Raw genomic sequence first — 16,066 nt, 5'->3', positions numbered from 1 at the left:
ACATCTTGATTGCTGATTAAGTTTGATGGCTTCTCCAGTACCTATGGTGCATGGCACAGCTCAAGCAGTAAAAGCACTTGCTAATGCACTGTTCTAGATGGTTCATTTCCAGATCTTAGGAGAGCATAGAGTATTTTTCTCCCTACTATTTTGTCCTTTTTTTCCCCCAGTAGGAAAAGGTATTTGAGTTTAGGCCCCAAAACATATTTTCTTCACTTTGGGATTATAATAACATGTTGTAAAATATTCCATAAAAGTATAAAAAAGTAGGACCTTCAACTTGACTTGAAAGAAACCTCCCCATATATATATATATATATATATATATATTTATATTTGTTAGAAATCTAATAACATGACTTACTCTGAAATGAATCTAAATCATATGATTTAGAGCTTGGATAACCAGACTAATTCCTGGTGACACATATGAACTTTTATCTTATAGCAGTGCTATGTCATATGGCTGTGACTACAACGGTACTTACCACTGTTACATCCTTTGCTGGTTGAAGAGCAGAATTGAGTAGACTTACAGTACCCAGTTCCAGGTAATTTATTAGATCCATGCCATATTATTCTGCAAAGAAATGGTATTCTGATACAATTAAGTTTGCTCTAATAAGCAGAATAATTGACAGGTATATAAACAAATTATAAGGGTTTTTTGTATGTTACATGCAGCTACTTAACTGATTCACACCACCCGTATAATTTATCTTTGGAATGTCCTTTAGATTAATACCCAGAAATTAATTTACATTTAGCTGTAGTAACATAAGGTAGATTAGCGCCACAGCACTCTGACAAACCATGACAAAGACCATATGGTCTACTCAAAAATTGTGAGATAACCAATGCAGAGATGTCAAAGGAGAGTTTCTGGGAAAGCTGCAGGTTGCATTCTAGTCTTAGATACAGTGGCATAAGTCAGAAGTAATTTAACAGCTGTATACATTTAAAAACAACAACAACAACAAATTATGCTTATACTTTTGTATTAATTTAAAAGCTGAAAAGATCTCTCCTTTAGATGCAGTTATGGATAGGATATATGAACGGTGTATAGTCGGGAAAGAGATGATATATTGAAGAAGGAAAGATGCCATTTCCACATCCAATACTTCTTTTTTTTTTTTTTTTAAAAAGATTCATTTTCACTTTTCAGGAACAGATTATACCAGATTTTATAGTTTACATGCACTGATAACTTCCTTAGACCTCAGTGGACTTTCTTTGCAGAGAACAAAAACAGTAGTTAGAAGAATGTAGGATCTAGGGAAAAAAAAAAAAAAAAAAAAAAAAGAAAAAAGCAGAAGTAATAATTGAATAACACCCTATTGTAAGGAGGAAGGAAAGACAGACAAGTTGATAGGAGTTCACAGTATGACTGTTCTGTTTAAAACAGCGAAGTTGAGAAATGATTGAATCATTTCTCTAAAGATTAAGTCTAAAGATTAAGCTGTGTCATGCTGTGTCATTTATGGTTACACAACAAGGTTATAACAAACACAAGGAGAATTTTGTCAAAAGCTGGAGTTTAAGTATCAGGTCATGAGATTTAGAGAAAAGACATCTTAATCTGTGATTAAATATGTCAGGTAACAGACTTGCTGAAGACAGCAATCAGTGATTATCTAGTTGGTATATCACAGGAGGTATGGAAAATTGGGACAACTGAGAATCTTTTAAGATGTCCCATTAAAATATACTAACACATTCCAGCTGAATATGAGAGAAAAGTTACATTGTGAATATTGGAAATATGTAAATGATACTACTTGAAATATCAGATGCAACTTAAAGCATAAAAAGCAGAGGCAAAGAGAAGGGGAGCTATGAGATCAAGAAAAAAAAAAAATCAAGATTATTAGATTGATTCTTTCTTCTGAACAGCTCCTGAATAGAACTTTTCTTAATAGAGCTTTACAAGGACTGCTGAAGAAAAGTTTGTATAAGTAAAAAAAACAAACACACATGATATTAGGCAAATGGAAAAGGAGATAGAAGACTCATTATTCATTAAGGAAATTTCAGTCTATATATTCAGTTTAGAAGACTATCCAAGCTTTCATGGGATTGGCTGAAATAACTTCCATATCACAACTTCTTTAGTTTCTAAAATCAGGCTTCAAATTAACTGGAGTAAAATTGTAGTTTCTATATCTGATTTATACTGCCATACTTTGGAATTTAGTACTGAAGGGAAAATGTTTTAAGTCATTTAACTATCTGCCTCGGGGATCATTATTTTATTTTCATTGACACAGAACCTGAAGCTACTGCAGCTGCATCTGCAGGATGGTCCACTTCTGCTACTAGCATACCTGTGCAGGTAACAGACCAAGGGCTGGGATGCTTGCACCTTTTACTATTTCATACCCTCTTTAGTGGTGTCCAGCCAACTGTGCTATGGAACTTTGCTTAAATGTCTCTGTGAAAGCCATGTATCAGTCTTCGACACTGTTCTCCTTAAGCAAATGTTTGGTTACACAAAATATCTTGAAATAAAATAAAAGTTCCCTAGAGTAAGACTTAATTCAGACACATTGGACACTAGACCTAATTCATGGCTAGAGCAATCTGATCAAGGCCACTCTGAAGACCCCAATTCCCAGCAAATCTGTATGATAGATATGACATTTCTTTAAAGCAATTCAGCATAAGAAAATTCCATAGAAAAGGTATTAATACCGAACATTTTTGCTGGGAGGCTCACATAATGAATTCAGCCAATATCTCCACTTAACAATAAAAATAAACAGCATACTCAAGACATTCTCTACCAAAGCCACCCTGATCTTTCAATCTTGACAATTTTGGGCATTCAGAAAATCAACAGTTCACTATCCTCTTTCAAGCCTTGGTTTCTGCCAAAGAGGTACCATGAGAACTACCCTGACAACCTGTAAGTGAAAAAGGAAAATTTAAGTACTTGAGCAACCTATGAGAAATTTTGAATGATTCCTAAGTACCTTATGTCTAGATTTTAAAGGATTTGAAGTATAAATGCTTTAAAAATGTAAATAAAATGTCAAACTGTCAATAGATACATATGAACATGCAATCCAGTAAATTTCAATGGGAATCTGCTCAGATTTCAATGGGAATCTGCTCAGAAGTGTTTAAATCTTTCCGTACCTTTAGCAAGCAAAGTACATATGAAAGTACAGTGCTATTTCTATAGAATAACAAGTTGAATATATATATAAAAAACTATTTAGCATAGAACTTCAGGAAATTTAACAGAACAAATCTCAGCATTATCTAATTTAGTTTAACTGAGCTTTACCACTTCCAAGATCTGAACTAGTTTTGAATAGATTTTCTTAAACTTCACTAAATATCAAACTTTCACCCATGTAGCCATGTTAGAGTTACAAATATAAAATCAGACAGTTATACTCTTTTTTTGTCACTGAAGACAATTCACACATAGATGTTCTGTTACATCTGCGCTAAGAACCTGATGATTATGGTTATTTTGTCATAGCCATATCATCACTTTTTGCTACATACCTTTTCTTCTACCAGTTTAACTTAATAAGGAATACATCTTTGTTTTTTCATTGCTATATTGTATGGCTTAAATTGAGGTCATTATTTCCTAGTACTCAAGCTAAAAAAACGTGTTTATTCCCTGCTTACCCTATGTAAGGAAAATATCAAAGCTTAGGGCTTGTAGGTACAAGCATTGTATATTTGTAACAGAAATTGATAACAAATAACTATTGATTTTAAGGAAAACCACATTAAATCTGAATTGTTACAAAATGTACATTTCTTGATGTTCAAAAGCAATTTTTAAAACTATGAACGAAATCTTTACATGTAGAACACCTGAAGTTAGAATGAATGAATATTTCAAACAGATTGCAAAATGAAGTAACACCAAGAACAGGGACAATATGAAATTTTCTGTGCTTATAAACACGCTTCCCTGAAAATTAGTTTAAAATATTATTGGTTTTCTAATAGTTTCAGTACATGTCTTTGAAAGACTGCTGATTTTTTCCAAAGTACCTCCAGTTCCTGTTCATATTTTTATGGATGTATTTTATTAGTTCTTAAATTCCTTTCCACTGTGGGTCTGCTTTTGGGATTTCGTTCATTACTTAATTTGCCTTAAATTCTGACCCTTAGGTTGGAAATTGGCAGGAAAATGATTGACCTTTATCTCTTTTTATTTTTAATTGCATAGGTCATGTTGAAGGAATAAAAAGTCACCATGAAATGAAATTACACACAGGTCAACTGTAATGATGGCTTTTATCTTTCCAGAGTATTTGTTTCAAGTTAACTTTGATCAAACCAGATACTAAGATGACCTGAAGACACTAGCACATTTTGCCAGTGTTTATAAGCACAGATAATTTCATATTGTCCCTGTTCTTGGTATTATTTCATTTTGCAATATTGAGAATAATACTCGATATCCAAAATGATATTTTATTTTATTTTTCCAGTCACTTATTAGGGAGAAAACTTCTAACAAAAGTTACCACAGATTAATCATTTTTCTATTATTGACAAAAAACAGCTGTGTAAACAGCTCCAGAAGCAAAATCAATATCCCATGATACAAGCAATGCACATGAGTAGTAGCTTGTTACAGGAAACAGTTCACAAATAAAGAGGGAAGAGACATTCGTTAGAACTTGAAAATGGGAATAATTCTTTATGAATATTGCTTGCTAGAAAGTACTGAACAAGTTCTGAATTAACAGCATTTAAAGGTGTCAACTGTTATTTTATTTGTATCTGTTAGTCAATCAATTCAGATGCTAAAACGTACCAAAAATTACACTCCACTCTTTCCTTTTTAGAACAAGAATGTTCTTTACAAAAAAGCACTTGCTATTATAAGCACAAAATACATATGAGAATGATTACTTGCTGGAATCTCTGAGATTTATTGATTCCAATCTGTTCTGTCATGTGTGCCTGTAACATGCTTATGTATAGAGAAGTACAATGAAGAAAGCTTAAATATGTTCATGCTACAGAGAACAGTTTTGCTCTTGTAATACTGTTTTTAGAGCTGTCAGTTGTGTCCCAAAAATCCAATTCAAAATTAAAAAATTTTAGAATAACAGATGACAATCAAAAGGTTCTGCTAGACACAACAGCATGCTTTCAAAATGCTTTAAGGACAAATTAACTCCTATAGTCCTATAGTATTCCTATAGTATTGTTAAATGTAAATGAAACCAGATGCCACAGAACTAGGCAAGAAATGATTTTATCATCCTCTGCAACTATGAATTACCTGCTGACCTCAGTATGGGCATTGTATACAGATTAAGACAATATTTAGTCCTGAATTATTTTCCATCAATGTGGTATCTGTCGTGTGGAAAATCAGGGCTGAGGTAGCTGCAAGGACAGAACCACACCATTTGTCAACAACAAAAAACAAACAAACAAACAAACAAAACACTATGATTTATTTATAAAGCTGGATTCGTACAGGATGTTACAGCAATCACATTCTCCAGTTGCATTGTAACCAGTACTGTGAACTCAGCTTATAGGAACAGGAACATAGTCTGGACCATCAAGGCATCTGAGCCCTAAACAAGTCTGAGATCAGCCTAGATTTTACATTTAGCAGCTGTAGCCTTCTACACTGTGTGGGTTGTGCATGGATATTTTTCTCAAAGTGCTTCTGTTTTCACTATGTAGTGATTTTTTATTTTCTTGGTTTGTGTAAACCACCCATTGCTTTTTTAGTCATATCACCCCAGGCAAATGTCTTACTTTCTTTATATCTGAACTCTTTGCAGTACTGGGCTACCCAGTACAAGAAAGATGGACCTTTTCAATTAGAAGCTTATGTTCTTCAAGCGTGCATATCAGAAAAGGTAAAATACTGTGTAATTTAATTAATATGGAAATTCATAGGAATATAGAAAATTCTGTTGCTCTGCTACAAAACCACAATCTCTTCTTGTTTAGGAGTAGATGTCTTTTATTGTATCTATTTAACACTATTCTATTTATGAGTTGGAGTTGACAATAATTCTGTAATCTTTGCAACACTCATTATAGCACAGGTGTAGCTGGAATTTTCAAGAGCATCTGTAGCATTGAAGAATACAAATCCCATTAAAGATAATGCACTTTCAGTGTTTTAAAATTCTGAATAAATACTGTAGGGTGTGCGTACACCAAATAGCCAGGAACATACAGTCCCGGATGCTCCCATCGTCTTCATAGCATTAAAGTTGGTTTACTCACAGGCATTTTGGGAGTCAATTAATAGGTTTCTTCAATAACTCACTTGCAGAAATTCTTCAGAAAGACTGAATCAAATTTGGCCTCATACACAGCATATATCTTTCAACACATGTTTACACATCCTCATAGCATGCCCTAGGACTTTTAGCACACCCTTGGGATTATACCCTAAAGACCCCTTATGCTGCAGCACAGTCCTCATTATTTCAGAGACTTTGAGCTGCAAACACACATAAAAGCAACTGCTTCAGGATGACCTGGATCTTGAGAACACCAAAGTCAAGTGCTACACAGTGTGTAGCAGTGTGTACACAGCCCAGAAGAAAACAACACTGAACACTGAAGACACAATCCAGCCTGTGCTCTTAGGCTTGAGAGCTGAATTGAATCTTTGGGTTGATGCTTTTAGTATTTAAAGGTAGCCTACTTGGAATAAGAGCTCCATTATCTGAGACTATAAATAAATAGATAAATAATGAAAAATGAGTAATCGTAATGGAGTTCCCTTTAAAGACTACATGAAAACTGCAGGACTAGCTCAATTCACAGTTCCATTTGTTGAAAACACTGTAGGCCCTGTAGCATATCCCTCTATGCAGACCAGCCACTTGCCTTCATTCAGCTTTGAGTAGGTATCCCAGTAGGATGCATTAAACTCTCGCATCCAGACTTGGTTGTTTGCAGTATTTCACTGGCTAATTTAAACCACACGCAGAAGCTCTCACTGCAGTTGGTGGAGATGGTCCCTTTAAATGTCATCCGCTTGAAAATCCAGATTATAAACAATAACCTCCTCTGAATCTGAAGCACAGAAGCCCAGATTCTACAACATACTTCACTACCTCACTGCCAACATTTGAGTTCCTTGGTAAGAACACAGAAATCCACAGCATACAGGTACAACTTGGATTTATTAAGATTAGTCAATTTCTACATCGCTTTTTCTTCTCTATTGGTCAATGGTTTCTTTTTGTTTGTTTGTTGTTGTTGTTGTTGTTTTATTCGCATAAGAATATCTGAATGTATGTAGTTTTGTATCTTATCATTTGTCCCATCTCTGACTAATACAAAGAGCTTTCTTAAGGAATTTCATTGGAACTCCACTGATCACTTTAAAACTTCAGTTAAGCAGGCAAATTCCAATGCTTTTTTTCCCCCCTACTGCTTTCAAGAAAAAGCTCAACTCTTCACTGCTCATAATTTAAGTCTTTGAGCCAAATAGCATATTGGTTAGAGAGTTTTTCATCCTACCATGTGCAATTATAGCTTTTCTCACATGGCTATTAGTGCATGCAAGGCTCTTGCTGAGATCTAACCAGTACCTTGTAATTCCTTTAATTTTATGCATGTGGGATTCATGCCAATATTCTGTTCCTCCTGTGAAGTGCTAACACCTTAAGAGTTTTTGCTACTTAGTGTTCTCAAGGCTTATATGCGGTCATTGTATTCTAGGACTTCTTTCTTTTTATATATATATATATTTTTTTTTCCTAAGAATTCATTTTTCTTCATTTATCTCAACTGAATTCTGATTTCTATACAATAACACAGGATATCAGCTTCTGATTTTACTTTCTACAGATAAAAATCTAATAATATATATATATATAGAGAGAGAGAGAGAGAGACCTTACAACTCAAAACAAAAGAGGAAACCTAAACCATCCCTACCCCAAACCAGGGTCACCTGTGAGTCACAGCAAGCAAAAGCATTATCTAATGTAATGCAGCTATCCCCAAGAGCCACTATGATTTCATTTGAATATGTTGCTCAAGCTAGGAGAAGACAAGCTCAGTACAGAAAGTAATGATGATATTACTTGGCAAGAACAAGATGAACTTGACAGCTGGACTAAAGGAAATGAATCAGCTTCATTAGTACAAAACAAGTTCATCTAACAACAACATTAATAGCAGCAGCAACTAACAAACATTTCATGATGAATGCTTCAGCAAATAATCCAGTAACTCTGTAATTGAAAAAAAGTAAAGAAGACAGACATCTTTGAGTGACAGGGTCATCATGTGAAGACTGTAAACCTTAACGAGATGCATCACTAAGAAAGGCAAATGTAGTCAAGATAGTGAAGTACTAAGAGCTTTGGACCATATAAAAATGATCCAATAGTTGTGTTGTGGTTTTTTTGTTGTTTGTTTGTTTGTTTTTCTTCTACTTGGTTGTTGAGAAAACTAGAATAAGCTAAAAGATAGCTTTTAGATTGGAGAATCTTACAAAAGAGGAATTTGTCTTAATTTGCCTACAAGAATAAAAGAAGTATTGGATCAGTAACTTTTACTGTTGTGAACATGGAATGCAAAATTAACATTTGTCTATATGTGCTTTAAAAGGACCTATGTCCTTTAAGGCAAGAGATTAAGTCACAAATACAAGCTTCAGAAATAGTAGAATAAAAACTGCCAGAATCCGTAAGTTTCCAAAACAGCTATCATTTAAGTACAGTGAAGAATTTCCCCTTCTATTCTTTGTACACTGTTGAGGTTAGTGATTCTGCAGTCTTTGTTTTCTAACCTGAAATGGCATTAGAAATGCCAGCTCTGTGTTCTGTTGCTGTTGCCATGTAAAGTTTGATGGATTCACTTCAAAAAATCCAGCGAATAGTGACAAAGCTTGCTAGCAACTTGATATATCTAAAACATGTTTCCTTCCTACCTGGGCACACACAAGCGTGTTGTTTTTTAAAGGATGTACGTTTCAGTAGAAGACCTTAAATAAATCAGCAATATGTTCCACTCTCAATATATTCTCATATTCTCTTGCACCCTTTCCCCCCCCCCTTTTTTTTTGGTGACATGAAAAGCATTTCTTCTATGTGTCTGAAGTTATTCATGCACAATATATTCTTGGCATCCATGACAAATTTCACAATAATTCAGAAAGTAATATTATACCAAAGAGAATATTGTCTTGAAGAATGCAAAAGGCAGATGGGCTTAGGATAAAAGAAAGGTATCAAATAAGTGGTATTAAGCAATACTAGTTATAACTTTGTGAGAAGGCAAATAAGTTTAAAAAATTACTGTATTTAACTTTTAACAGTTCAACAAAAAACAAACAAACAAACAGAGATCCTCTGAAGGTTATCTGTGACCTAATAGAAATAATTGTCTTCAATTACCCAACGTACCACTTAAGTCAACAAGGCACTGTATTGTCTCAGTGATGCACATTCAAAACAAGTACAGGGCTGTTTAATAATAAAAGGCACTGATATATGTTTGTTTTTCACATCAAATGTAGCATTTGAAAGCTGATTGAAAGCTTTTACAATTCATTGAAATATCTCCTTCTGAGTTCACAGAACTTCAGATGAGGCTTCTAGGAGAGGACAAAAAAAAAGGAAGATAAGGTTTATGAAGAACTGTTTTGATTAAAAATGAAATCTTCAAAAGGAAATTGAAACAAAAAAAAAGATTGGATGCATTTACATTTTGGCACTGGCTCATATGAATTATACTCTCAGAAAAGAAATTAATAATGGTAAGAATTTAAAATATAATAGTTTAAAATGCTTAGTTAAAAAACATCATTAAGGCACCTCCTGTGATGAACACCTGCTAGAGACTCTGCACAGTGCATTTCTGAACACTTGAGTTTAGATACATTGTTTTTACACTAATAAACTTTGGTCTGGGGTAGCAGGTGTGAAATTGCTACCATTTGAAATTTTCAGCTGTGTTTTCTTAAATGAATAATATACTACTTAACAGAGAATGAAAGTAAATTCGGTTTAAGAAATACTTGTTTCTCCACTGATGTTGAAAGACCACATAAATATGGAGATTTGTTTTGCTTCACCCTTTCCTCTCTGTTGTGAGGAATAAGGATATTCCCATTAGAAGGTGAGACTAAGTAGACATACGTAGCAAGGCCACAACAGTTACCTGTCCTAATCTCTGATTTCCTTCCTGAGCACATGAACTTTTGTAAGACTGAATAAAAACTGCATATTTATGACTTTTAATTTCACAAGGGCATAATTAATAGCCAAATAAAAAATACATGGTGTTTACAGGAACCATAATGCATGTCAGTATTTTCAAGTAATAATATTATCTCTTTGACTTAAGTCATCCAGGCTGCTGAACTACTATTAGTTAGATTATTATTCTAGATTATTGAATCTAGAGGCAATGAGCATTGGTGGAAGAAGAGTAGGTAGAGACAGAGTGTGAATGTATGTCAGTTAGAGCCTCTGTGCTTTCACAGACAAAAGATAGACGCAAGCTTATCTTAACAGTGAAGACAAGATATTTTTCTTTAAATAATTGCTTTTCTAAGATTTCATAGAAGTTAGAAGATAAAAGACTGAGCTTATTTTACATTAAAGGCACTGAAACAAAGGAAACAAAGGGACATGGTTTAGTTGGTGATACTAGTGGTAGGAGTATGGTTGGATCAGAGGAGGTCTTTTCCAATCTTAGTGATTTTATGTACATTCTATATGAGCAAATGTTCATTCTAATCAGCAATTAGGAGGAAATCTTTCCTTCTTACACTTTTCCTTCTTGCCTGTCTTCTCAGTAGATGCTAATACCAATAACTTGAAGTAGACAGATATTAGGTGAGTTCACAGTGCTATCTATAAAGTCATCACTAAAAACTTTTAGTTACCCATTCTCTCATAAGAAACCACTTCACAAATTAAACAGATGGGGATGAGGAAATCAGGGTTGAGTTTCTGCTCTGAGGCACAGGGCTCTTTTGTGGTTGCTGTGTTGGGCACTTAAGCTTGTCTATTGTTAGTTACCTAAGAGCCTAGCGTTAAAATAAACAAAACCATTATCTCTTTGGAGAAAGTTTATACTAGTTTTCAATATCACAGGCATAGGTGTGTACATTTCCTAGCATTTCTGAGTTTTCTCTATATCACAACAAATGTTTGGACTCCCTGCAAAGGCACCTCTCAAGGAGCAGCAGAAGCAGGGCAGCTCCATGAAGGAAGACAAGTAGGAACTGAGGGTTGGTGTCAGCCCAAGCTGTGCCCTCTTCAACAGGCACTGTGCCACAGAGCCTGAACTAGACAAGCAGCTCTGTACGTGGCAAGGGAATGGACCAGGGTTTTCCATGGAGCCTGGTCAGGAGCAGAAGCAGAAGGCAGGGCTGGAGAAAAGGCTCGACGTTCATAGCTGTAAGTTCCATGCAAGAAATTGAGACAAGTCCACCTACAGCACAGCCCAAATAAGGACTATGGCCCTAGGCCTTAGCTCAACTGGATATCCCAGACCAAGGTGAGGGCTTCTAAGGCATAATGCTGCCCTCAGGGTCATGGCTTAAACTGAAAACTCCAGGTTAATATGTTTCAGAAGTTAAATGAGCTAAGTAGTTGTAATCTAGTCCAATTTGATATTTATCAACATAAAAGGAAGCTGGCCCAACTGTCAGGCTACCCAGGAGAGAGCCATTAATGAGATGACAAGAGCTTGGCTGGACTGAAGCAAGATCTGTTGGCAGAGCTGTATAGAAAAGCTTGTGGAGCACCTGCTCCAATCATGCTTGGCTCTAGCTGCCAGACCCAGCTTCACAAAAAAATTTTTCATCTTTTTTTTCCTGAAAGGAATGAAATAATTACATAAAACATGTCCAAGGTAGTATGTTTGCTTTAAATATTTAAAGCGGCAGAAGGAACTCATAGGAAAATCAAGAAAATAAAACACAGCTAAGAACACATTATTATGGGTTTATAACAGAAAAGTAGAATCAAGAATGAGACCTAAATTCCCCTGGCACAGCCTACCACGTAGCAGCTTGAAAAATTTTAGAGAAGCTGTGAAGACTTAACAAAGAATTCTTTGAATTAATGGCATTTCATACCCTCTCTGGATCAATAAGCAGTATATTCTGCTCTCCCAGAATAATTAAAAAATATATATATTAACCAAGTTGAAAAAGAAACAAGACTCTGGGCTTGTACAAGTGACTTTATTTGATACATCTTTCCTTATGTACTTAAAATCTTGACTCATCTGATTTAACTCATTACCTTTCTCTTTTACTGTAATTACTATTACTCACACAGATCAGCTACTGGGATCTTGTACTCTTTCCCAATGTTCTCAACCATTTCTTTCCCATTTTTCTTCATGCATCTTGATATGTTCAGTTTCCATTTTTTTCAACATCCCTCTGAAGATCCTAGTGCAAACCACCAACAGACAAATATTCCAGTTACTCTCTCTCTTTTCAATTATGGAACTGCAAATGGGAGGGATTAAGAGATGCTTTAGGCAGCAAAAAGCAAAAGTAAATGTGTATTTAGAGGTGAAGCTGACTATAGTGAAGCAGCATCTTTAATCTATGGATATGTTCAAAAGAATTTCAGATTCTAAGAAAGAGCTTCCATCTGACAGCATACAAGACCATCTGACTGCTGTCAAGGTTTATTCCTTTGGAAATAGGTATTTTAGGCTTGGTACAGGTAAACAAATATAAAGATATATCAATTAAAACATGCCATTCTCATTACTATATGATGCTAATGCAACAATAGGTTGAGTGAGCCATGCTTGTATCTGTGTTGCCCATTACTTTCTTAAGATTCTGTGAATACCCAGTGGAGAAAGAGTATGTAGAAAACACATTACATCTCTTCAATTTTAGCTCTATCATTGAATATTGCCAGCCCAGTATAGATCTTGGGCAGCCAAAGTATTATGGCCTATGAAAAAAAATAAATTATTTTTCAATAATGAAAGCAGGAGCAAGCAATTGTGAAGCTCTTTTTTTTTTTTTTTTCTTTTTTTTTGTAATAACAGCTGTAATTGCTTCTCCCTATTAAAATATATCACTGACAAACTTAAAAGCAGTTTTTGTAAACTATTCATATTATATTATCTGTCCTCTGCAATAGTCCCAATGAATTATCACTAGTTGAGTCTTTAGGTACATGACTGAGAAGATATGCTTAGCAGAGTAATATTATCATTAATTACTGTAATTAATGCAAATTATGCAAAACCAGTAAAACTCAATTACCAAAGAGATTATAACCTTTGAACTGAAAATGCAATACTACATGCAGAAGTTCAGCTTGTAATGCCTTAATTGTGGCAGAAAAAATTGCGAATAGTGTTTAGATTTTGGTTCTACATGCTAAGGTTGTTTATAAAAGGCTGCATAAATGTATAAAATGCTAATATATGGAACATAACATAAGAAATATCATTATATGAAAGCGTACATATGTAGAAAATTTCTTTTAAAACTTTTGTTTTTATATGTTACTGTACTTTAAACCAGCTATTTTAAAAAATGGTGCACTGTGGGTTTCTTGCAGAGGACAGTAGGCTAGCTGTATCCCCATTTTGATAAACAAACTATATTCACCCCGATTTTAGTAGTGAAGTATACAAAATTCTTACGAAATTGCAGAGCTTCATAAAGCCATAGCTTCATACACAACATGCCCAACATTTCAGTTACGTTGAACTGATGTGAAAAACATGCTTGCAAACCACTAAAATTCCAGTAGCTTCAGCAGGGAAGAATTGAAATTCTCTGTAAAATTATTAGCCCAGTCACAAAGTTCATGAAAATGCATCGGTTCTACTGAAATTAAAGAATTCTGGAATTCCTGTTAGGGCATCAGAATTTCACCAACACTTGTATTCAGAACCATGTTGGGGCAGGGGGCAGAACTTTCTGTTTCATTTTTCACCTTTCCCTAATCCCATATTAGTCCTCTTTGGCTGAAAAATAGGAGGGATTATATGAGTAAACCAACCACTTCAGGACACTTGAAAAGTCAGCTCTTGAAGGTGAGACATATTTTTACATCTGAACTACTAGTTATAAAATAACTGTTTTAGGATAAAAGTTTTCTTAATTTCAAGCAGTATACGATATTGAGTGTGCAGGTTTATGCAAATGTCATATATCTAATATAACTTTGAAAGTTCTCATATATTTCTTTTATGAAACCTCTGGAGTTCTCCAATTAAATTATGTTGCTCAGCAATCTGTCTCAAATATGACCTATGTGTCATATTAAAAGAGGAAGTAATTAACGTGTTTCATTTTACTTTGTTCTATGAAGATAGCCTTCTTTGGAATAAAGAATAGCAGAGGAGTGTGTTTCACACTGAACTTTGTAGATTTACATTTTGGTGTCAGCTATCTTATATGATTATGTCATCTCAAATGTGCGAAATCAAATGTACTTCTTTAGAAGAGGTACTATCTAAATTCACCTTGCAGGCTAGATGCTTGTAATGTAATATAAGTGATTTTCTCTGCAATTCAGGAGATAATTAAAAATATAAAAATAAAAATATTTTAAAAATATATAAGGATATAGTAATATGGCTCATGCCAATTAAAACTACAGCTGCTGTTTATCCGAAGAGCATAAATCAAAGCTTTAACTGTTGTTTTAAAATATGTCTTAAATGGTGATCAGACACAGTAAAATACCAGACAGCCTAAAACACTGACAGCTATGAATCCTAAAAAAATCTCTGGAGATTCAGCCAAGTCCAGATAGTAAAATACTGCTGGTAAAATACGCCTATCTAGAAAAAAGGATAAATGCTTTGCTAATGTATATTTTAAAATAAAATATGGTACAGATGTATAAATAGGGAATTACATGTAAAAAAAAAAATATGATTAGGTATGTGCCTATTAAGAAACACATCCCTTACGAAATCTGTTTCTAAGTGAAATAGGGACAACATTATCAACTGCAAGTCAAACCTGGAGAGGGGGTTTGTCAATAATTCTGTAAGAAAAATCATCACCTTTATATGCTAACAAAAAGAAACAAACAAACCAGGAAAAGTTAGACTTGATTCTGTGACTTCTCCGGAGATTGGATTGCCTTAGCCATTTCTTCCCTTGCGTTGATTTCAAAAGACCATAGAACGAGCTCTGAAGGTACAGTTTCATGATACTTCAAAAACAATTGTAATATTCACTTCCCTAAATCCAAGCATGCCTATAATGTTCAAAAGATCATTACCCAAAGGCTTATGTTAATCAGATACTTTCCCATCCACATTTCCATATTCCCACATGGCTTGTTTCTTGCAGTTACTTTCACTTCCTGGACATTTTATTTTCAAAATTCAAATGTTGTCCATGCCCACTTTTAATATAATTTTGGTGCTTCATGCAGTATTTATTTATTTTAACTGCTTTTTCTAAGCATGATCTCAATACAAAATTGATCTGTTTTCAACAAAAGCTCTATTTTATAACATTCCATTTTTTTGTGAACATTTTTGTCCCACTTATGCATTCATCACATCAGCCTATTAAAAAGATTTTAAGATTTTACTTATTGAAGAGAATATTAAAAACCATGAAAACAATTAGCAATTGTTTCATCTGAGAAGATGAATATAAAATGCAACCTTAGAATACTGAAGTCCAAACATTGCCAGTGCAGTAAGTGAAAGTGAAACCAAAGTAAATGCCAAATGAACAGGTGGAAAAGAGCTAAAATATTTGTTTGTCTGTAGAAAAGTGGGCCTCCCTGATCCAATGAGTTTCTCATTAATCTGAAGGACCAATAGATTTTAGAGATCCATGGTCTGAATTCATTGAGTTGCTCTTGATATTGCACAAGTTGCATAGAGATCCCATCTCTACCAGACACCTTTATTCTTATTTTTATTAAGCTAGGAAAACACTTTTATTTGTCCATTCTTTATTTAAGTCATCTTTAAATAAGTGGATGATCTTCCTATTTTAATTTTCCTTTTAATTGTCATTTGTTGGCAACACAGATATACTATTGAATCAGCTAACCATTAGAAACATGGAGATGTTTTTTGAAACTAGGTTAAGTATTTAACTTCTGACACT

The 16,066-nt window shown here is 34.3% G+C and overlaps 1 long non-coding RNA gene across 1 annotated transcript in view; it reads right to left on the bottom strand.

Moving 5' to 3' along the window:
- Positions 1-12,358, bottom strand: part of LOC116491704 — a 34,199-nt gene extending 21,841 nt beyond the window's left edge. The window contains exons 1-2 of the long non-coding RNA XR_004253519.1: positions 12,275-12,358; positions 489-580 (exon numbers count right to left, since the gene is read on the bottom strand). This is a non-coding gene — a long non-coding RNA (uncharacterized LOC116491704). The remainder of the gene's footprint in view (positions 1-488; positions 581-12,274) is intronic.
- Positions 12,359-16,066: the final 3,708 nt, after the last annotated feature.

This window comes from Aythya fuligula, chromosome 8 (genome assembly GCF_009819795.1).
Source record: "Aythya fuligula isolate bAytFul2 chromosome 8, bAytFul2.pri, whole genome shotgun sequence".
NCBI classification, from domain to species: domain Eukaryota; kingdom Metazoa; phylum Chordata; class Aves; order Anseriformes; family Anatidae; genus Aythya; species Aythya fuligula.
The sequence above is the reverse complement of the archived record's forward strand: the minus strand, read 5'-3'. Positions and strand labels throughout refer to the sequence as shown.